The sequence below is a fragment of the Hoplias malabaricus genome, chromosome 15 (assembly GCF_029633855.1).
Source record: "Hoplias malabaricus isolate fHopMal1 chromosome 15, fHopMal1.hap1, whole genome shotgun sequence".
In the NCBI taxonomy this organism is placed as follows: domain Eukaryota; kingdom Metazoa; phylum Chordata; class Actinopteri; order Characiformes; family Erythrinidae; genus Hoplias; species Hoplias malabaricus.
This window is the reverse complement of record NC_089814.1, coordinates 28,285,013-28,308,571: the sequence shown is the minus strand read 5'-3', so window position 1 is coordinate 28,308,571 and position 23,559 is coordinate 28,285,013. Positions and strand designations below refer to the sequence as shown.

Here is a 23,559-nt window from a genome sequence, read left to right as displayed (position 1 = left end):
ACAGCTCCAGAGATCTGGAGGTTGTGGGTTCAAGCCTGTCCCGGTGACTGTGAGGAGTTTGGTGTGTTTCCGCATGGGTTTCTTCCGGCCCAGACAGTGAGCATATATCGGCCCACTGGCATAAAAAGGCTGGCACACCACTGACTGCAGACCACGACTGGTCCACCATCGGACCACTCAGATTACTGTCCTATACAGGATATAACTCATTTATAATCACCTCAAACAAATTTTACATTCACAGAGACTTTTATTCTGGAAAACAAACTAATACAAATATTACCAACAACTATGAGAGATATAATAATGAGTATAAGCCTGATATAAAATGATTATGATAAAAATGTTGACACTGTGCTGTATTAAAATGATTTACTAATCTTATTTATAAAGAATAACAAAAGAACCTAATGAAGGAAATAAATGTAAATTGGACTGTGAATGGAAAAGTGCTAAAATGTGGCATTTTGTCTAAAATTCTGTTTAATCAAAAGTGGTCCACCTAGAAAACGCTGTGCAAAACACTAGTGGACCTCCAACTTTGCCCTCATTGGGCTAACAGTAGTCCGCCGTCTCCTTGCTATCAGAAGGGTGCTCCGGTTTCCTCCCACGGTCCAAAACAGACATTGGTAGATGGATTGTTGCCCCCTCCAGGGTGTGTTCCTGCCTTGTGCCCAATGATTCTGGGTAGGATCTGGACCCACCACAACCCTGAACAGTTACAGACAATAATTGAATGAATGAATGAATAATTTAAAATACTGAATCTTATTTGTAGCAACTTATAGCAATTTCAGTAGGAGTGACAGGAGTCAATAGGAGTGATTATTCAATAGGAGTCATTATTTCAGACCATGTTTCTGCTATCATTACATTGTTTGATTTAGTTGGGATGCATATCCAAATGCATATATTTTGTTATGTTACTTAAAACTACCAGTGCTTCTCCAAAAAATTGTGCTTTCAACAAATATTTTTATAAGAGCTTGTTTACAGATGGCCATTCCAGTCTTTTAACAAAAATAGTATTATAGTATTACAATATCAAAATGTATAATGTTCAGAAATTAACAATAGTTAATAATTTCTATAACAATAGTATAGTTATCAACAATATTTATTTACATCCTAGATTCGAAGAAATGTATGTTTCAGAGATTAAACATTTTCCAGAGATCATTCACACATTCTAACATTTTGGGGCTATGTTTAACTTAATTTTAATATCTTAAAAATAAGTTTTTTCCCCAGTAAAAAAGCAATGCTTATTTATGTGAAAAATGATAAAGTTCACTATGTTATTGCTAAAAAAAAAAAACACTGTGCTTTGGTACACTGTGACTGAACATCACAAAAAAGCAAATGTATAATAAAATTGAGGCTTTGCTACATGGTTTTAGCCAAGGTATTGACTCATAATGCATTTTTAAAGGATTTGATTCTACAAAATAGGTTTGCCATATAGGCACATTCATTCTAAAATGGACTTGATAATGTATACACTGCCACCTTCTGTATTACAGCGTTCATAACTTGTGATACTTAGTCAACAGATGAAATCTTCAACAGTATTCAGAATGTAAACACTTTGTATTCTGATGCAGAATAGAAATAATAAAAATTATAGAAATAAAACAGAATGAAAGTAACAAGAAATAATAAAAGCACACTCTTATTTTTTGGCTGATGAAACAGTTACACTTGCAGAATGCAGAATGTCTTTCCACACTTTTGTCTGTATATTCAGTTTTTTGGATTGTTTATGCTTTTCTGACTTCTATATCAAACATAAAATAGTGAGACATACATGTCATCCATTTGCCACTAAAATATACCAAATAAATAAAACAATACTTGTGGTAGTAGGCTTAAAATTGGCATATGATCACTGGCTAGACACATGCCCAAAAGGATAACTATAAAGAAGGAAGAAAAAAGGGCTAATTTCATTCAAAGATATTAATATTGTTCTGTCAAGAAGCTAATCCCTGATAGCAAGGAGACGGCGGACCACTGTTGGCCCACTGAGGGCAAAGTTGGAGATGCACTAGTGATTTGCACTGCATTTTCTGGGCGGACCACTAGTGTTTAAACAGAATTTTAGATAAAATGCCACACTTTAGCACTTTTCCATTCACAGTCCAATTTAAAAAAATTTCTTTCATTAGGTCCATTTGTTATATAAAATTAGTAAATAATTTTAATCCAGCACAGTGTCAACATTTTTAGCATAATAATTTTATATTTGGCTTATACTCATTATTATATCTCTCATAGTTGTTGATAATATTTGTATTAGTTTGTTTTCCAGAATAAAAGTCTCTGTGAATGTAAAATTTGTTTGAGGAGATTATAAATGAGTTATATCCTGTACAGGACAGTAATCTGAGTGGTCTGATGGTTGACCAGCCGTGGTCTACAGTCAGTGGTGTGCCAGCCTTTTTATGTCAGTGGACCAATATATGCTCGCTGTCTGGGATATTGTGTGTGAGAATGACATGGTAAACAAAATCATTAATTGAAGTAGTCTGACGGATCTACTCTATGTGCAGGTCAGCCTTATTAAATCACTTGTATCATACCCTGTTAAACACCACAGATTATGACCTACTGAAATTAACCCGTGTCACATTGCATGGAACAAAGAATATATGAGCATGGATGTATTCACAGCGAAGAGATCCTTTTAATACAGACAACAAAGTAATAAAAAAACTAAATACAAAGGTAACAAAACACTAAGGGATAACTCTGAGCAGGAAGCTACGTACAGAGGAACCAACACACCAAATTAGCAACCATTACAGACTAACAGTTAAGGGCTTATATTGGAAAATATATAGGAAACCCCCCTGATCAGTCAGGGTTGGAGTACTGGGTGGGGATAAAAACACACACATGGCAAGGAAAATGGAACTGAGACATGTGATCAAAACACGACCAAAGACAGATTATGACAAACCAGTACTATACAAAGAAAATGTGATATGTAAAGTTAACATCTAGGCAGTATATATCTATTTATTTTAAAATAACAATGGAATAAATGGAAAAAACATGTTCCTCTATTAACCAAGATAATAACTCTATTGAAATTGTTTATTTTTTTTAGCATTATTAATGTCATGCCCTTGCCCTGTGCTGTCATGTCTATTTTCCCATTATGTGCTCATTTAGCACATGGCTCTGTTTGTTTTGTTCATGTCTCCACCCTAGCCTTAGTCCCTGCCTCTGTCTTTTGAGTTTCCAGGTGTTCCTTGTTTGTCCTGTGTATTTATACTCCTTTGTTTGCAGTGACCCTTTGTCTGGTCTTGTGTGTGTGGGGATATGTGTCTCCATGTCTTTCAGTTTACTCATGTCTACACCGGTTCCCTGTCTGTCCTTATATAGTTCTGTTCAGTATAGTCCTATCTGTATTCTGTCTGTCCTGCCTGTGGTTGTTTTCTCTGTTGATAAAATTCCTTGCATGTACGTTCGCCACCTCATCTTCCCTGCGCAGCCGTGACATAAGACCTGACCGTAAATGTAGATGTAGCGAGGTATCTGTTTGCTGGGTGTGCGATTCAGAGCACTACATTTCATTCTGGACCTGGCACTGCATTCTGCATTCTGCATTCTGGCCTCCCCCTCAATGGAGGACTACCCCAAGTTTAGGGTTGGTGCTGTTAGACTCAAGGCTCATGGCAGAGGAAATAAGGCTAATGGTGGCGCACTTCATGAGGGTCCTTGTGAATGTGCCCATCGGACCTCCTGAACCCACAACAGCTCCAGAACCTACTCTTCGAGCAGCCGAAGAACCTGCCTCCGTGGACGTCAATGCAGGGCCCCCTGCCTCTGTGGATATCATTGCAAGACTTCCAGCCACTCCTGCTATAGTGATCAAGGCCTCTTGGACTTTTCCACAGACTTTTACCAGTCCTGGGCACTTGCCATTGTCTGTATTTGCTCTTCTGTCTGTTCCAGTTCTTGTCCATCTTTGTCTGTCCCTGTGCCTGTGTTGCCCTTTGTCTCTGCCCCAGTTTGTCTCTGTCCCTGTTAATGTCTGGTCCCTGTTCCCCTGCCTAGATCAGTTCACTCCCCATTTCAGTCCAATGTGTTGTCTCCAGTCTGATCTGTTTCCTACATCTATCCTGTCTCCTTTCCAGTCCAGTGTTTTGTCACCTCTTGGTATCCCCTGTAAGTCATTTGTACCATCTCCATCCCAGTCTGATTTGGTCCTGCCTCATGTCTCTGCTCCTATTCAGTCTCCAGTCCAGTTTTTTTGTCTCTATTCCTATCTTGTCCCAAGTTCAGTCCCAGTACTAGGTCTATGTGTTCTTGGAGTTGTGTGTTTACGAGGGTGCTTCTGTCACATGGTGGGAAAATCAGACATGACAGCACAAGATAGGGGTGTCCTGTGCTGTCATGTCTGTTTTTCCCACCATGTGCTCATTTAGCACATGGCTCTCTTTGTGTGTGCTTGTTTAGTTCTGGTCAGTCCTGTCTGCATGCCATCTGTCCTGCCCGTGTTTTCTCTGATTTTGCTTTGTTAATAAAATTCCTTTTGTTTAGGTCCACCTCCTCATCTTCCCTGTGCAGCTGTGACTTTTTTCTTTTAAATATATAAATGTTGAAAAAGTAAGCAAGCCTGGGTGATAATGGCAAGAAAAAACTCCCCAGAGCTGAGGAAGAAACCTTGGGAGGAACCGAGGCTCACATGGGGGACCTATTGTCTGGTCAATCTATCTACAAATTATTGAGAGAGGAAAAAAAATTTAAGAGGACCCTATACATAGGTCCTCATGTATATAGGTCTGCTGTTATGCTCATGTGTACTGATGTAATCAGTGCATATACAGGGGTTGGACAATGAAACTGAAACACCTGGTTTAGACCACAATAATTTATTAGTACGGTGTAGGGCCTCCTTTTGCAGCCAATACAGCGTCAGTTCGTCTTGGGAATGGCATATACAAGTCCTGCACCGTGGTCAGAGGGAGTTTAAGCCATTCTTCTTGCAGGATAGTGGCCAGGTCACTACGTGATGCTGGTGGAGGAAAATGTTTCCTACACCCCAAAGTGGCTCAATAATATTTAGATCTGGTGACTGTGCAGGCCATGGGAGATGTTCAACTTCACTTTCATGTTCATCAAACCAATCTTTCACCAGTCTTGCTGTGTGTATTGGTGCATTGTCATCCTGATACACTGCACCGCCTTCAGGATACAATGTTTGAACCATTGGATGCACATGGTCTTATTGGTGCAATGAATGAAGATTGGCCACCAGGCTGGTCTAATTTAGCCTCCCACACTAAAATGACAGGTGTTTCAGTTTCATTGTCCAACCCCTGTATATTATATAAGCAATGATGATATTTATAATTCATTATCTGTAACCGCTAAGGCAGTTAAGGGTCGCGGTGGGTCCAGAGCTTACCTGGAATCACTGGGTGCAGGGCAAGAATAAACTCTGGAGGGGGTGCCAGGCCTTCACAGGGTGACACACACACAAACTCACATCTACACAGACCTTTGTGTTTCCAATCTGCCTACCAACATGTGTTTTTGGACAGTGGGAGGAAACCCATGCGGACACAGGGACAACACACCAAACAGTCACCTGGAGTGGGATTTGAACTCACAACCTCCAGATCTCTGGAGCTGTGTGACTGCGACACTAGCTGTTGCACTACTATGCCACCCTATTTCAAATTAGATTTTTTAAAAAAGAATCAGCTATTGTGTATGTATGTGTATTTATGTATAATGTTTTTTGCCAAAAACATAAACCCAAGTCTCTGGAGCTGTGTGACTGCAACACTACCTGCTGCACCACTTTGGCAGACTATTATTAATAGTAATAGTTCGGCTTTCATGAAAACTTCTAATTAGCACCAGTTTCACTTCTTAATTATAGTACACCACAAGTAATGCATCAATCTTAATATTCTCATGCATTAATCTTAATATTCTGGTGTATCCATCTGTTCATTACGTCATTAGTTTATTGTAATAATAATTTATGTGCTCCCAGCAAGCTCCATTATGCACCTGCAGCAATTCCAGACTGCTTCTGTAAGAGTTCTGACTTGGAGGAAAATAATGCATCACATTACACAATTTCACTGCATTGTTTATGTCAGAATCCATTTTTACAATATCTGTCATGTTCATCTTTACCTTAGTGAAATGATTGTACACCCTTAAAATCAAAGGTGCTACAAAAGTTTCTTTGAGTGATGCCATAGAAGAACCCTATTTGAGAGAAGCTGCCACTTCTCCCCCAGTGAAAAAGTTTTGATATATTCAGTTTTTCAAAAGTTTTTCAAAAGTTCTGTGGAACCCAACACATTCTATTGAACTTTGTACTGGCTTTACTGTAATATGAGCCTTGGGAATTTATCCTTGTGGCTCTGAATTCTTTTTTAGAGTGGAGCATCTGTGACTGTGTGCTTAACACCTGCTGCGAGAGTACCTGTGTCGCCCGGGCTGTGGATTATTTAGGGATTATATCTCTGGCATTCACTGGGCTGCAACTGTGGCCTTATCATGATGAGGAGAAGGATGAGGTACTCTTTTGGTGAACTTTTTACGTTCCGAAATGCAGTGTAAAACTCCTACTCCTTGATGCATCGTCACCTTGGTATTTTGCAACGACCTAAATATTGTTATCAGGGTCTTGGACGGACTTATAACTATTATCAGCACCCCAACAATATTCCCTCTGTAGTGAAATAAATATGCCTCACATTGGGGCGGCATAAATACTACATAGCGAAATCAATGATAATAATATTCTCATGCATTAATCTTAATATTCTGGTGTATCCATCTGTTCATTACGTCATTAGTTTATTGTAATAATAATTTATGTGCTCCCAGCAAGCTCCATTATGCACCTGCAGCAATTCCAGACTGCTTCTGTAAGAGTTCTGACTTGGAGGAAAATAATGCATCACATTACACAATTTCACTGCATTGTTTATGTCAGAATCCATTTTTACAATATCTGTCATGTTCATCTTTACCTTAGTGAAATGATTGTACACCCTTAAAATCAAAGGTGCTACAAAAGTTTCTTTGAGTGATGCCATAGAAGAACCCTATTTGAGAGAAGCTGCCACTTCTCCCCCAGTGAAAAAGTTTTGATATATTCAGTTTTTCAAAAGTTTTTCAAAAGTTCTGTGGAACCCAACACATTCTATTGAACTTTGTACTGGCTTTACTGTAATATGAGCCTTGGGAATTTATCCTTGTGGCTCTGAATTCTTTTTTAGAGTGGAGCATCTGTGACTGTGTGCTTAACACCTGCTGCGAGAGTACCTGTGTCGCCCGGGCTGTGGATTATTTAGGGATTATATCTCTGGCATTCACTGGGCTGCAACTGTGGCCTTATCATGATGAGGAGAAGGATGAGGTACTCTTTTGGTGAACTTTTTACGTTCCGAAATGCAGTGTAAAACTCCTACTCCTTGATGCATCGTCACCTTGGTATTTTGCAACGACCTAAATATTGTTATCGGGGTCTTGGACGGACTTATAACTATTATCAGCACCCCAACAATATTCCCTCTGTAGTGAAATAAATATGCCTCACATTGGGGCGGCATAAATACTACATAGCGAAATCAATGATAATTAATTACTATTTTATTAATAATTAATTATTTAATTCATTTTGCTAAGCTTCTTTACCGGTTCAATTTTAGCCTGGACATGCAGGTCATCATGTTAGATCATGTCATCGCTACGTGAGTTCTTCAGGATTTTCAGACTCTTAATGAAAAGACTCCACACACTGTTATTTCAAGTAATGGAAATATTTTATTAAGAGAAAAGAGAATATTTACTAAACATAGCACGATCTTAGAAATTCTCACTAGATCAACGCAGGTCAAGCCGGTTCGAATTTAAAGATCGGCTAGGCGATATGACTTGACTAATGTGTTGCTAAATGAGATTTAATTAATGTATAAATTTATCAAGAGACTTAATTAGGCATCAGCTTCTGAAAAGTGAGTAAATTTTGCTTGCTTACTCTTGTCGCCGTTATCGCCAAGCCGTTGGGTGCAACAGATTCAATCTCCGTTCTCCGGGTCTGCTTCTTTTCCTCCCCGTGTCACTGAAGGTAGGCTCGTTAGGGAGGGAATTCCTTCCAGGGTGAGTCAGACACTCTTGGCCTTAGACGGTGTGACATCAGTCGGGGGATTCCCTTCATGGAAAACTGCTGGCCTGGCTGGATTGTCCCCGGAGTGAGGGGGGCATCGAAGAGTCGTTCGCTCGTTACTCAAGTCCTCAGAAGCAATGCCCTCAGAAGTCAGAGTATAACGCTAACATATCCGCTATCAACTAATCTAAGAGGTGGTATCTTATTCTGGCCAAAATAAGTTTCACCTGCTTTGATCAGTCATGAGATTAAACTTGGATTGGGCGACAAAACATGAACACAAATAAGCAAAGAAAAGATTACTGAGAATTACTCGACGTTACTCTGTAGTTTCTGTATCACACTGCTAACTAGCACAAGGCGTCCCTTGGAAGTTGAGTGAGGTCCCCCGTTAGAGTCTTTTTGAAGAGTAGTTTCATCGGCGTAAGGAAGAAGGATGAGCGTCGCAAGCGAAGTGAAGAGTGACGTGAGGAGCGTAAGAGGAATAGAAGAGGGTAGCAGAGCAACAAGAGAATAGAGTGAACAGAGTTGGGCACTCCCTTTTCAGATGTGGTGCGGTCACGCCCATTTGGGAGGTCTCCTTCCTTTGATTGGATCCTGGGTCTGAGGCTCACGTGACTTGTTTCACATTTCAGAGAGAGAAAGGAGTCACATATACTGAATAATATAGAATAATGACTAGGGTAAAATACATTATACATACTTGGGGTACAGCATAATGAGTGTCCTGGATTATTAATATCAAATATCTATGTATTTATATCTTGGGTATTTTACGATTACATCCCACTACAATATTATACTAGAAGTTAGAAACTAATTCGTTTTCCTAATCAAAGACAGAATTTTTCCTTCATGATTGAAACAGTAATACACATCCCTTCATTAGTTAGTAGACATTCACTTGAGAATAACAGAGAGTAACATTCATACATATTGCATAAACATATTTATAAATACTTGATGCGTCCGTTATGGAGTTAAAAGGCAGCAGGGCGAAATGTGGTTTCGCAAACGTCCACTTGGGAGCACTGTTGGTCCATGTTATTCGTGTGGTTCGGATCGGGTTTTCAGGAGTTCAGTGCGAGGTCAATTCTGTGTCCCATCTGTGTGATTTGCAGACGATAATCAGTGCCATCTTGACGCCGCTCGTAATAAAACTGTGTGAGTTTGTGTGTGTGTGTGGGGAGGGGTGCAGAGTCTGTACGCACACACACAATTTTGTGGAATGTGGGGTTCTGTCCCAAGAAATCCTTATTGGGAAAACGAATTAGTTTCTAACTTCTAGCATAATATTGTAGTGGGATGTAATCGTAAAATACCCAAGATATATATGCGTAGATATTTGATATTAATAATCCAGGACACTCATTGTGCTATACCACAAGCATGTATGAGTAATTTTTACGTTATTCAGTTCCATGTGTATGCGTGAATCTTTTCTCTCTCTCTGAAACGTGAAACAAGTCACGTGAGCCTCAGACCCAGGATCCAATCAAAGGAAGGATACCTCCCAAATAGGCGTGACCGTGCCATATCTGAAAAGGGGATGCCCGACTCTTCTTCTGGGCTTTCTTCTTCTGTGCTTTTCTGCTACGCTCTTCTGCGACCCTCTTCTCTTTTCCGCTACGCTTCTCACGTCGCTCTCTTCACTTCAAGTGCGATGCTCTTCCTTCTTCCTTACGCCGATGAAACGACTCATCAAAGACTCTAAGAAGGACCTCACTCAACTTCCAGACAGAAACTACAGCGTAACGTCGAGTAACTCTCAGTAATCTTTCTGTTTTATTTGTGTTCGTGTCTTATCGCCCAATCTAAGTTTAATCTCACAACTGATCAAAGCAGGTGAAACTTATTCATGGCCAGAGTAAGAAACACCGCCGAGATAGAGGAAAATCGTAAAATAAGCATAAGCTTATTAATTTGATTTTTAGTTCTGGAGACTGCGAGGACCAGCAAAACTTCTCGTCCAAAGCTTCCATATGGATGGAACCTCCCACTCAGGACAGTGAGCCAGAGGAAATCCTTTCATCTGCGTCACCACGCTCTGAGTACGCCCGAGGCGGCCTGACTCGAGGGTGACTAAAATCCATGCTGACCCAGCCTGAAAGATTCCACGGAAGAACTGCGGGAACTAAGCGGAACTCCTCTCTCCCATAATCTCAAAGCGCCTCTATACCCATTGAGTGGTTGAGATAGACAGAAAAGTAAGCTAAAACTACGCACTTCCAGAGCTGAAAATTGAATTAAATCTCTTGATAAATTTATACATTAATTAAATCTCATTTAGCAACACATTAGTCAAGTCATATCGCCTAGCCTATCTTTAAATTCGAACCAGTTTGACCTGCGTTGATCTAGTGAGAATTCCTAAGATCGTGCTATGTCTAGTAAACAGTCTCTTTTCTCTTAATAAAATATTTCCATTATTTGAAATAACAGTGTGTGGAGTCTGTTCATTAAAAGTCTGAAAATCCTGAAGAACTCACGTAGCGATGACAGTATTCACTCTCTAACTACTTGTTAATGTTTTTGTCTTTTAAGTCAATCATAACAATAACAGTTATTATCATTATTCAAAACATCATTAATCAGAAGAGTTTGAATAAGGTCAAATGCTACAAATACAATATATAAATATATATATTATATATATTTATATATAAACACTACATACACTATATATAACTATACTAAATATTACGTTTAATAAAGCAGTTGTGTGATAAAACCAGCCCTTGGTTAGTTGTTTGTGTGTGCACCTTTCTTGTATGGAATTAGTACTTTTAAGCCAGATTAAATTTTGGGGTCAAGAACTTACACCTGACCCCAATGAGCATAATATAGGGGTTAGACCATGCAACTGAAACACCTGTCATTCTAGTGTGGGTGGTTTCATGGTTAAATTGGATCTGCCTGGTGGTTAATCTTCATTGATTGCACATTGCACCAGTAAGACCATGTGCACCAATACACATAGCAAGACTGGTGAAAGATTGGTTTGATGAACATGAAAATTTGAAAAAGTAAGAGGAGGGGTTGAATGAAGGAGAAATTTAGATTCACCCAAGAGTGAATCAGCTAAGAGAGCCCAGAAATTACAACAGAAGTTTAATTTTTAAATCCAGCAAAGCTCACTGCCACACCCAGAACACTCTGGCCTGAGTGGTGACAAGTGGTTCAGGATCAGCAACGAAGGAGAAGGCCACATGCGCCCTCAGAACTAACACTTTCCTGTTGTGTAGTGGAGATGAATATGTTTTATTAGTTTCTAATAAGAAATTAGATTTTTGACGTGTTACGTGTATACAATTCTGATTGTGACTTCCGGTCTGAGTGAACACTGGCGTGTCTGTCTGCTGCTGCTCTCCGGTGTTTCGTTTGTCTGTTTGTTTGTTCCTGGAATTTTGGTGGCTTGACCTTATTTTTCCACAACCGAGTGGACTATAGTCTGGATAGTCTTTCTGTATCGGACTATCACTTGGAATTTCCCTGGATATTTTTGACTCACCTTCACGGGTTTTTATCTACCAGCCTAACACGAGCCCTCGCTGCCCTGCTCCACTCTACACCTGCGTGATACTTCGGGTGTTTGCAAATAAAAACTTAAAAAATTAAAATAAAATTAAGTTGCTTCATGCTGTCAGGTATGTAGTTCTAACTACATTTCCTGTATATAGGTTTTGAGACCTCCGTGAAGCTGGCCCCTCATATGATGAGAAACGGAATAAAAACGTGTCCTTTCGTTAGTGCTGTGTTTGTGCTCGTTTGTGCCGCAAAAATCATCATTTGTGCTGGTACCGTTTTTGAAGAATTAGACATTATATCTTATTACCTGTTACGTAACGCAGACCCTCATTAGTGGCCAAATTGCGCCAAAGTGGTCTCATTCGTTCGTGCCTCATTTGTGCTGGTTTGTGCCGTTAAAAGAAACGCTAGAACCATTTTCCTTCTTGAGTTATTCAGCCATAAAGTTCCAACGAGTGACGTCACTCAGCCCCTCATCAACGTCCAAATCGCTCCAAAGTGGTCTCGTTTACCTATGGTTTAGTGGTTTGCTGGCTAACATGGTTTGGTTGATTTGGCTGAGCCTGCCCCCTCAGATCTATGCTCGTTGTGTCGCTATGGGAATAGCCCGACGCCCTCGTTACGTTCACCAGGGATCTCGCCGTGCTCTCTGTATCTCTGAATGCACTACCAATGAAGAGCTTATTCCATCTATTTATTTAGCGTATCGCCGCCATCAAATGAGACCCTGGGGTCGAAGAAATAGTGTCAATTTTGGTAACCACCGTCATCTGTTGTATTCACACTCAACACTGAACAATGTTACACAATCAGTTTCAGAAACGGCACCAGTTAAAATAGCGTTGATCAACGCTAGATCGCTGGTTAACAAGACTTTTCTACTAAATGACTTCTTTGTCTCCCGCTGCCTGGATTTTCTGTTTGTGGTGGAAACTTGGCTAACAATAGACGATTCAAGCCCCCTTGCTGAACTTTCTCCTAGTGACTGTACCTTTTTTAATACCCCCAGATCTACCGGTCGGGGAGGGTGGCTTGCAACAATTTTCAGAAACCATTTTAAATGCCGTTTACTGACTGCAGGAGAGTATTCAAGTTTTGAAATGCAGCTGTGTAAAGTGGAATTGTCGTGTCCTATACTCTGTGTTCTAGTGTTCAGAGCTAAATACTTTGCTGATATCATTGCCAAGCATTTACACCGTCCTAAAGTTCTCTTTAATACAATTAAAAAACGATACTGCACCCTCCGGCTTCACACATGCTTGGTGCAAACTCTGATCTATGTGATAAATATATGAGGTTTTTCATTTCCAAAACCAACAGTTTACGGTCACTTAACTTTTCTCCGGCACTTGGCCCCTCTGTTCTACCTATGCGTTCTGCATTCCTAAGTCAGTTTGAGCCCATGTCATTGTTGGATCTCACTGATATAATTCTGCATATGAGACCAACCACTTGCTCCCTGGATGCCTTCCCCACACCGCTTCTTAGGGATGTGCTGTCTTCAGTTGGTCCAAGTATATTGTCCATAATAAACAGCAGTCTCGTTAATGGTGTTGTGCCTTCTTGTTTTAAACATGCAGTTGTTCAGCCTCTTTTAAAAAAGTCTGGCCTAGATCCATCAGTCCTCAATAACTTTAGACCAATCTCTAAGCTACCTTTCTTGTCAAAAGTCTTGGAGAAGGTTGTCTTTCATCAACTTTCTTCTTTTTTAGACAAACATAATATCTTAGACACATTTCAGTCAGGTTTTAGAGCACACCACAGTACCAAGTCTGCTCTTCCTAAAGTATTAAATGACATACTCTTAGCTGTTGTTTGAGGAAAGTGTGTTGTTTTAATTCTCCTGGACCTAAGTGCAGCCTTTGACACAGTTGACCACACCATCCTATTAGATCGCTTGTTGTGTAATGTTGGCATCCAGGATCTTGCATTGAAGTGGTATGCCTCCTACCTAGAAAATCAAAATTTTTATGTTAAAATAGGACTTCCTCTTCCTCACCTGCACCTCTTACTTGTGGTGTACCTCAGGGCTCTATCTTGGGACCCATCCTCTTTTCCCTGTACATGCTCCCTCTGGGGTCAATCTTTCAAAATTATAATGTATCATATCATTGTTATGTGGATGACAAACAGCTTTATCTTCCGCTGAAATCAGGAGAGAATTGTTCACTAAAACTCATGTTTGATTGTTTGAGGGACGTGGAGTGCTGGATGTCTAAGAACGTTCTCAAACTGAACCTAGACAAGACAGATGAGATCATTTTCAGAAATTCCCACTTGAGTCCAACCATGGCCAATGAACTGGGGCGTCTGTCATCTAATGGTCACAGCCAAGTAAAAAACCTTGGTTTCATCTTTGACACTGAACTTACATTTGAAAAGCAAATAAGCACTGTTGTGACAAGTAGTTTCTTTCAACTCCGCCATATAGCAAACTTAAGAGAATACTGTCTTTTAAAGACCTGGAAAGAGTTATTTATGCTTTTATCTCCTCCCGTATCGATTATTGTAATTCTCTGTACCTGGGTATATCTCATTCGAGCCTGTCACGATTGCAACTGGTCCAAAATGCAGCTGCAAGGCTTTGTACTAAGAAAAGGGAGAGAATTACCCCTGTGTTGGTATCATTGCACTGGCTACCAGTGAAATACAGAGTTGAATTTAAAATCTTACTGTTTGTCTTTAAAGTTCTCCATGGCCTGGCTCTGAAATATATTTCGGATCTTCTTTGCTTTCGATCTACCCCACGTGCCCTACGTTCCTCTGACAAATTGCTTTTAGACACCCCTCGCTCTCGGTTGAAGTTCAAAGGAGATCGGGCATTTGCTGTAGCCACTCCAAGACTTTGGAACAGTCTCCCACTCTTCATAAAGAAATCCCCTACAATAGTAACTTTTAAGTCCAATTTGAAAACCTATTTATTTTCTCTGACCTTTTAAATTATTTTAGAAATTTGTTTCTGCCTTGGTTTATGTTGCCTTGCCTTTTCTCCAACGTTTTATTGATAGATTTTTTATTTGTTTTATTTCTTTTATATGTATGTTTTATAATTTTATCTGGTTTGTTTGTTATTTGATTTTTATTGTGCAGCACTTTGGCTGACAACCACTGTCTTTTAAATGTGCAATATAAATAAACTTGACTTGACTTGAAAGTGAAGTTGAACATCTCCCATGGCCTGCACAGTCACCAGATCTAAATATTATTGAGCCACTTTGGGGTGTTTTGGAGGAGCGAGTCAGGAAACGTTTTCCTCCACCAGTATCACGTAGTGACCTGACCACTATCCTGCAAGATGAATGGCTTAAAATTCCTCTGACCACTGTGCAGGACTTGTATATGTCATTCACAAGACAAATTGATGCTCTATTGGCTGCAAAAGGAGGCCCTACACCATACTAATAAATTACTGTGGTCTAAAATAACAGGTGTTTCAGTTTCATTGTCCAACCCCTGTAATTCATTAATAATAATTTATTCTGGCTAATTCTGCTATATTTTGTGAAAGCTGAGACTGGACAGGTAAAGACAATACATATTACTTATAAACATGGAGCTAAGAAAAATGAATTAAATAATTAATTATTAATAAAATAATAATTAATTATCACTGACTCTGCTACACTTTAAATAATGATCTAAATTAGGAATTAAAGTTACAGGGATGGGACTAATGTGAGTGAGATTATCAGGTGGTGTAGTTTCATTCTGCAGTGAAATTGTTCTGTGCAAACTGAAGCTTTCCTTTAATAATTTTCTAAGTTTGGAAATAAAGTTAAAGAGATGAGACAACACAAGGGGCCTTTATTTTGAAATGACACACCAGAATGACATGATATTACGTGTCAGGACTGCAGGGGCGGACTGACAGATGCGGATGCACTTTTATTTAAACAAAAGATAACAAAACAGAGACTTCGACAGAAAGACAACAAACAGGGAGCTAACAGACATGGACAAAGGGAGCTAAGCAGACTAAACTTGGACACGGAGAGCTAAACAGACTAAACCTAAAACACAGAGCCCTAAACACGGCTAATGGGACAGACAGACTAGAGAGCTAAACAGACTAACACTGGACAGAGAGTTAAACATACTAAAGAGGGATACAGACAAACTAGAGATATGGACAGACTGAAGGGAGCAAAACGACAATGACAGTGGAAACAAAACGAGAAGATAGCAAACTGAAGCAAGGGACAGATGAGACAAACAGACTAGGGAGCGAAACAACGGTGAAACTGCGAAGACAGACAGACAGACTAGACTAGACTAGACTAGACCAGACAACATGACATGGGAAACAAATGACCGACAAGAGGAGGTGAGACAAGGGAACCTAAATACACTACATAGACAAGAGACACCTGAGACAGATAACGAGAGGGCAGGATTACAAATGAGACGAGGACACGGAACAAATGTGGGGCATAAGCGGAGACATGGACAATAACAAAACAGACACGACAGGACAAGGGTGTGACATTACGTGAGTGACATAATCAGGTGGTGTACTATTATTATGAAGTGAAAGTGGTGTGTGCAGATTGGAGGAGTCCTTTTAATAACATTCTAAATCTAAAAATGGTGATGAAATATGATAATTTAATGAACATTTATTTTTAATTGACACGTCCTGATATCCATCACATCCACTAAATATCAAATTTCTTTTTTATTTATTTATTAGTATGCTTTGTTTGTTTGGTTGTTTTGTTTTTTACATCCATTTCCTGTCAATGACTTGTGGCTTTTTTTTTTTTTAATCCCTACATGCTTTTACGGCGGACGACAGCACCACCGTCTCAATGTACTATAATTGCCTGTGTCCATGGACCCCTGGATCTAGAACTTTATATGTCAATAACAGAATTTTGTAATTGACACGGAATTTAACAGGGAGCCAATGAAGTGATGATAGAATTGGGCTGATATAATGAAATTTTCTAGTTTTAGTGAGGACACTGGCTGCCGAATTTTGAACTAACTGAAGTTTACTTAAATTCATGTTAGTGCATCCAGACAGTAGTGTGTTACAATAGCCTAGCCTTGAAGAAATAAAGGCAGGTAATAAATGTTTCTGTGTCATGCAGGAATACGGCATTTTTTATCCTGGCAATGATGCGAAGAAATAAAAAATTGTCCAAATTGATACTGCCTATGTGTTGATCTAATGATAAATCTGAATCAATTAAGATGCCCAGATATTTTGCTGCGGAACCAGGTATAACTGTAAAGTCAGCAAAATTTAAAATGAAATCTGATCATTTGTTTCTTGCCACTTTTGAACCCAGATGCAGTCCCCTGTCCAGTCCCAGTATTTGTCTCCTGTCTCGTCCTTAGCCCAGTCTCCTGTTTCTTGTTCTGTCCTGTCCCCAGTCCAGTCCATGTTCCAGTCTGGTGTCTCGCCTCCTGTTTCCAGCCCTTTTCAATCTTCTGTCCCCGTTCAGGTTTTGTCTAGAGCCCGACCCTTTTTTTATTCCAATGTCTTGTCACCCGTCTCTAGTCCTGTCTTGACCCAAATCCCGTTTCCTGTTCCCCTTTGTCAGTTGCCTGTCCAGTCTCTTATTCAGTCCCCTGTCTGCTTTGCAAGTCTGTACATTTCTAGTCTATTTAGTTATTCCCTCTCTCTCTCTAGTCTGTTAAGTATTTCTGTCTCAGCAACCCTGTCTAGGTATCATCTGTCTAAGTCTTTTTATCTAAGTATCCTTGTCTTTGTCTAAGGATTTCTATTAAGTATCACTGTTAAGCATCAGTTAAGTATCTTTAAGTATCTCTTATTAAATAAACCTGCTGTGCTGTAGCATTTGTGTCTGCCTCCCTCAGTCAACCCAGTTGTTACACACATACTCCACCTCCTTTATTTGCCTGATAATCTTGGGCTGTGTACATAATTATAGCCCACAGGGTTGGCTTCATTTAGTGCTGAATATTCATTCAGTGTAAACCATGGTTCTGTGAGACAGAAAACATCAAAATTAAGATCACATATAATTTCATTTACAATGACTGCTTTTAAGTTCACTGATCTTATATTGAGCAACCCAAACGTTAGAGCTGAGGTGTTGCTGCTATTATCTGAATATGATTTAATTAGGTTGTTGAAATGGGCTGATTCTTACTACGTTTAGATTTCATTCAGGGTAAAGACACATCCTCAATGCAGATGAACCTAGGTGACACCTCAAGGCAGTTCTCAGATTGTCGGTTTAGCCTGTCTGTCTGAGGTCTGGTCCTGGCGGTCTGGATTGTCAGCAGTTGTTTACACTAAGTAACCATTTATCTATAAATCCCACTTCATTTTCCAAACAGCACTTGGACATCCAGCAGTTTAACACTGAAAGTCTGCTGTAGGCTTCAGCACCATGCCACATTGGGATGGGACCAAAGCAAAGAATTTTCCTCATGTATTGCTTTAAATACTTTAATTACAATTTACTTTTAATAAATATATTATTAACAAACAAATAAACAAACCTTTTATTTGCATAAAGGCCACCAAAATACAAAGTAATTTTTTCAGTCATTTTTCATATACATAAACACACACACACGTGTGTTGGATAAAATGTACTCTTTTTTCTAAATATTTAAATGCATATACTTTTAACTGATTTGAGTACTTGTTTGGCTCACATTATCAGTCTTAGCATGAGACCAAGTATTACACACATACACTCACAACATATGTCCAAATATACAATCTTAAATTTGACACTATTTATAACATTCGTGTGAGGATCAGATGTTATATTGGACAATTAAATATAGATTTAGTTGGGGATCCAAACAAAGATTTCAAAGATAGTCATTGTGTATTATAATGCAACATTTATTGGTGTGTCCCAGTTGTGCATTCAATACTAACACGAATTAGCTTTTGAGTACGTATAGTATGTTGCATAGTTACAAGTGTCAAAGCAGAGTATTAAAAAAATCCACAATGCATATTGAGAATCAGTCCATTTTCAAGTATGTTAATGATAGACATTCTTGATCAACAATCAAATGGAAAAAGGAGAGGAAGGAGCTTCTTAGATTGATCAGGTTTAATTAAAGCTTATTTATAATAAGACAACCCAGCTGGGCAGCAGAGTGGACCTGGAGGTTGTGGGTTCAATTCCCGCACCGGGTGACTATCAGTAAGAGGTTTGGTGTGTTCTCCCCGTGTCTGCATGGGTTTCCTCTAGGTGCTCTGTTTTTTCCCACGGTCCAAAAACACATGTCGGTAGGCAGACTGGCGACTCAGTAGTGTCCATAGGTGTGAGTGAATGTGTGTGTGTGGCCTATTCCATAATTAAAGGTACATTTTGTGTTTCCCAGATAAACATTTTGTTCATTTTCATTAAAAATACCTTTAATAAATATTTTTTATGTATTAACATTACTTATATTAAACTTTCACTAATAATGACACTTTATGTATATTTTGGGCATAATTTATACATTAAGCAAATGAGTTCCAACTCACACATTATTGACTGTCTTCATCTTCTGATTCATACAATGTGTCAGGATGGGGCAGATGGAGGCAGATGTACACGCTTTAACACAGGATAGTTTTTATTTACACAAAAGACAATAAAACAAAAACAGGATACTTAGACAAAGAAAGACTTGTACAGAGGACCCATACAGACAAACCTGGACTGAGAGACAGATACATACAAACCTGGACTGAGAGAGCTGAACAGAGATCCAAATGGAGAGCTATACAGACTTACCTAAACAGAGGGAACTAAACAGACAGAAAACTAAAGGGACTAACCTCGACAAAGAGAACTAAACAGATACCTAGACAGGAAGAGCTAAACAGAGACCTAGACAGGCAGCTAAAACAGACAAAATGAGAACACAAAGAAACAGAACACACCACACAGATATACGCAGGGAGGTGAATCGAATCAAGGAACAGATGAGACAGACAAGCAAATGTGGAATGTCCAACAACGGGGCACTAAGACAAGGGAACTTAAATACACACCGACAAGGAACACATGGGACAGATTACAAGAGGGCAGGACAACAAAGGAGGCACAACAAGAGGGTGGAGCTAAGGCGGGACAAGGGCGGAGACAGGAAAAATAACAAACAGAGCCATGTGCTAGAGCACATGGTGGGAAAAACAGACACAAGACAAGACCATGGCGTGACAGATGCCCCCTCCTAAACGTGCAACTCCCGGGGCACGTAAACCTAGACCCCCCAGGAGCTGGTGCAGGAGAGGAGCTAGGAAAACAAAACAGAACAAGATAGACTGACAGATCAATGAATCAACAGGTGACAGGACTCAGGAAAAGACATGGGGACATGACAGGACCAGAAACAAACTGGACTCAGGACAGGACTGGAGACTGACAAAGGGGAGCAACGGGAGACCAGACAGGGGACGGAACAAGAGACTGGACAGGCGACTGATGAAAGGGAACAGGAGACGGGACTCAGGTCTGGAACAGGGACTGGAGAGGACTAGACAGGATGGGATTGGAGACACAAGACTTGACAGGAGATTGAGCTTGCACACTGGACGGGAACTGAGACAGAACAGGACTAGCAATGGAAGACTGGACTAGGACTGGACAAGAGCATGTGACTGGACAGGGGACAGGACAGGGTACTGGACACTGGATGGGAACAGGGACTGGACATGATTAGAAACAAGGGACAACGTAGTTGGACCCACGTTGTTCGTCCTTCTACTTTCAGTGTGGTGTGGGTGAGCACCTGGAACGGTCCCTTCCACCTGGGTTGGTTCCACTTGTTTCTCCGAAGATCCTTTACCAGGACTTGGTCTCCTGGTTTGAAGCTGTGGAGTGGGGTCTCGGTTGGTCTGGGTAGTGCTGCTTTAACCTGCTTAGACAGAAACGAAAGAGAGAAAAGAAACACACACACAGTATATATATATGGCCCATTCCAAAATGGGTACATTTCAAGTATAGAATGTGAATAATATGTTTTCTTTTTTATTAAACATTTTTACTTCCACAGAACACACTTTAAATGCAATGTCTGCAGTATCTATTAATGTTAAACCTTTAACATTTAAAACATTCTGAAAAACAAGTTACTAACAAAAATCTGTCAACTGTTACAAATTGGGTGAAATATAAAAAGTTAACATATACAACCCTGTTTTCCCTTTAATACAATAAAGGATTTCTTTATGATAAATATGATCTTTATCTGGGAGACATGAAATGGACCTGCAATTCTGGAGCGACATGTGTGTGTGTGTGTTTGTTTTAGTGACTATTTTATTAAGAAACATTTACTTATGAAATTTCATAATCAAATTGTGATTGATATAACTTACATTATCTCATTATAGGTCAATGCAGAGTTTGTTATGGCTTCCATTCTTCCTCACCTGAGTGACAAAGGAACGACCAAGCATCAGGTTGAGCTATAAATTATCAACTTTATTCAGGACTTCCTTTGTGAAGTTGAAGGTATTTAGTTTTTAGATTTGTGTTAATTTGTGTTGGGTATCTTTAAAAATATCTGGTTGCCACCTAGCTTTACTGGTACTCAACAGGTTAAAGTTTTATTCCCCCTGAAAAATCTTTGATTATAGATATTTTGTTCCTTAAAATCAGAGGCCAGCATGTTTTGAGCAATGCCCTAAATTGCAATAACAAAACAATTTTATTATAAGTATTTATATTATAACTATTGTGCTAGCCTTATCTCCAAACCTTGTGAAAACACATTTGATTAACTTATTTGGATGAGCTGTTCTTTTGTAGCTGAGTACCTGACTAATTTAAAGAAGTGCATTGTAGTAAAGACAATTTTAGAAAAAACATCTTATTTATCTTAGACTCATCTTTTTGCTTCATAGCTGAAGATCAGGGGCAAGTATGCCCCACATTCCTTGACACCTGCCAGGTTTCTGCAGTGGATCACAGGCCAAGGTCACATCCCACTTCTTCCTTCAGAGAAGAAGAAGGATTTTGCTGTAACAATCAAATTTAACCATGACTGCAGTGCAGACTTTGGGCATCACAATATCTGTTACCCTGTTGTGTCAGCTTGTGCCAAGACTATTGTGCTACCTGTAAGACATATGAGGTCCTATGACCAATTCAAAAGGGTTCTAATAGAGGCTTTTTATCTAGGCCAAGAATTTAACATGGTGTAAACCAATGCCATCAACTGCCTGTTTTTTATTTTAAGGTTAGTTTAGCATCAAGTGCTGTTGTTTTACTGTTCTAAAGGGTTCTAATGAAGTCTTTTCTGCTAGGCCATAGATTTAACACTGTTAACAAATGCCATCAACTGCCTCTAATTTTCAAGGATAAATTACAACATAAATGTTTAGCACTAAGTGCTACTGTTTTATTATTCCATGTTCTGATTTAGGAACAATATTTCTTAACATTTAATACAGTGTTCCATGATCTTACCCTGTTAGAAGAGGCTTAGTCAATTAAACAAAAACACTACATTGTTTAATAGCAGTACTGTTGAACATTTGTACAAAACAAAATAATTTGGAAGTAAATCTTGTAGCTTTCATATTTACATGTGGTATTGCTTAATTTTTAGATGGCTGGTTAATCGTAGTCTTGTCTCACCAAATTTGTGTTTTGGTTTAAGGTAGACAATGTAGTACACAGTTAAGTAAATGTCTCGACCATAGGACTCAGATGGTCTGTTAACATCAATAGTAGCCCTGCCATATCCTGCTCAGACAGGGGGCATTCAACAGGTGGAAGAATCACTCCAGAACTTGTCAAATATAGCTCACTGGCCATGTTGAAGTCATCATCTGTGTCCTCAATTTCCTTTAAAAAAAAAATTGAATTCACTTTTAAGCTGGTGATTGGAAACCACTGTCATAAATGACATAACAGAAAATACTAAAAAAAATTTAAACATTTTCTTGGCATTTTAGAATTTCATGTTAATTTGAGGGTTTTTTTCCAGTATTTTTAAAGCTGTTTAAGCACAGTGCTTACTTAAAATCTTTCAAATGAAATTGTGTAAGCGTTATTGTAAGATACTGCCCAAAACTATAAGAAAAAATATTATCCCTTCCACAATATAGAAAATAAGATAGTACCTCTGCATATTCTGGAGCATCAACAAGATTCTGGAGGTGTCCCAGTGTCCATAGGTATGGGGACAGATTTTGCTCTGTTCTTAGAGGGTAATAACGAGGGGGACGGATTACAAATAACCCTGACGAGGACACTGACAAGGAGGCGGAACAAAGGCAGGACAAGGGCGAAGACATAAACAATAACAAACAGCCATGTGCTAATGAGCACATGGCAGGGAAAACAGACACGACAGGACAAGGGCGTGACAGTAGTGCACATTTGAAACAGTCATCCAAACATCTCGCCATAAACGCTCTATTCTGTTGAGTGATAACATCAGATTAAATCAAGTTCAATTTGAGGAAGACAACACCTGACAAAATTCTACTGAATATTATGAAAATATATATCAAATCAATTCAAATGTATTTATATAGCGCCTTTTACAACTGACGTTGTCACAAAGCAGCTTCACATAGTTTCAGAACAGAACATTTAAATCAAAGCCCAATGCGAGCAAGCCGAAGGCGACAGTGGCAAGGAAAAACTCCCTCGAGGCTGGAGTAGGAAACATTGGGAGGAACCAAAACTCACAAAGGGGACCCATCTTCCTCTGATCAAACTATAGATTGAATTTTAAATTATCACCATTGAAGTGTCATTATGCTACATTATAATAATAATAATAATAATAATAATAATAATAATCATAATAGTGACATCAATCTTGGGGCATAATAATAGTGCATCAGATTGGAAGAATCAGTCAGTGTTGCTAGTCTGGTCTGGTCTGGGCCGCAGGAGAATCCAGCAAACAATCTTCCATCAGTGGGCCAC

The 23,559-nt window shown here is 39.3% G+C and overlaps 1 long non-coding RNA gene across 1 annotated transcript in view; it reads left to right on the top strand.

Annotated features, from left to right (window-relative positions):
• LOC136668121 (uncharacterized) overlaps nt 1-21,825 on the top strand; it is a 36,183-nt gene extending 14,358 nt beyond the window's left edge. The window contains exons 2-3 of the long non-coding RNA XR_010795470.1: nt 21,006-21,126; nt 21,519-21,825. This is a non-coding gene — a long non-coding RNA (uncharacterized lncRNA). The remainder of the gene's footprint in view (nt 1-21,005; nt 21,127-21,518) is intronic.
• Nucleotides 21,826-23,559: the final 1,734 nt, after the last annotated feature.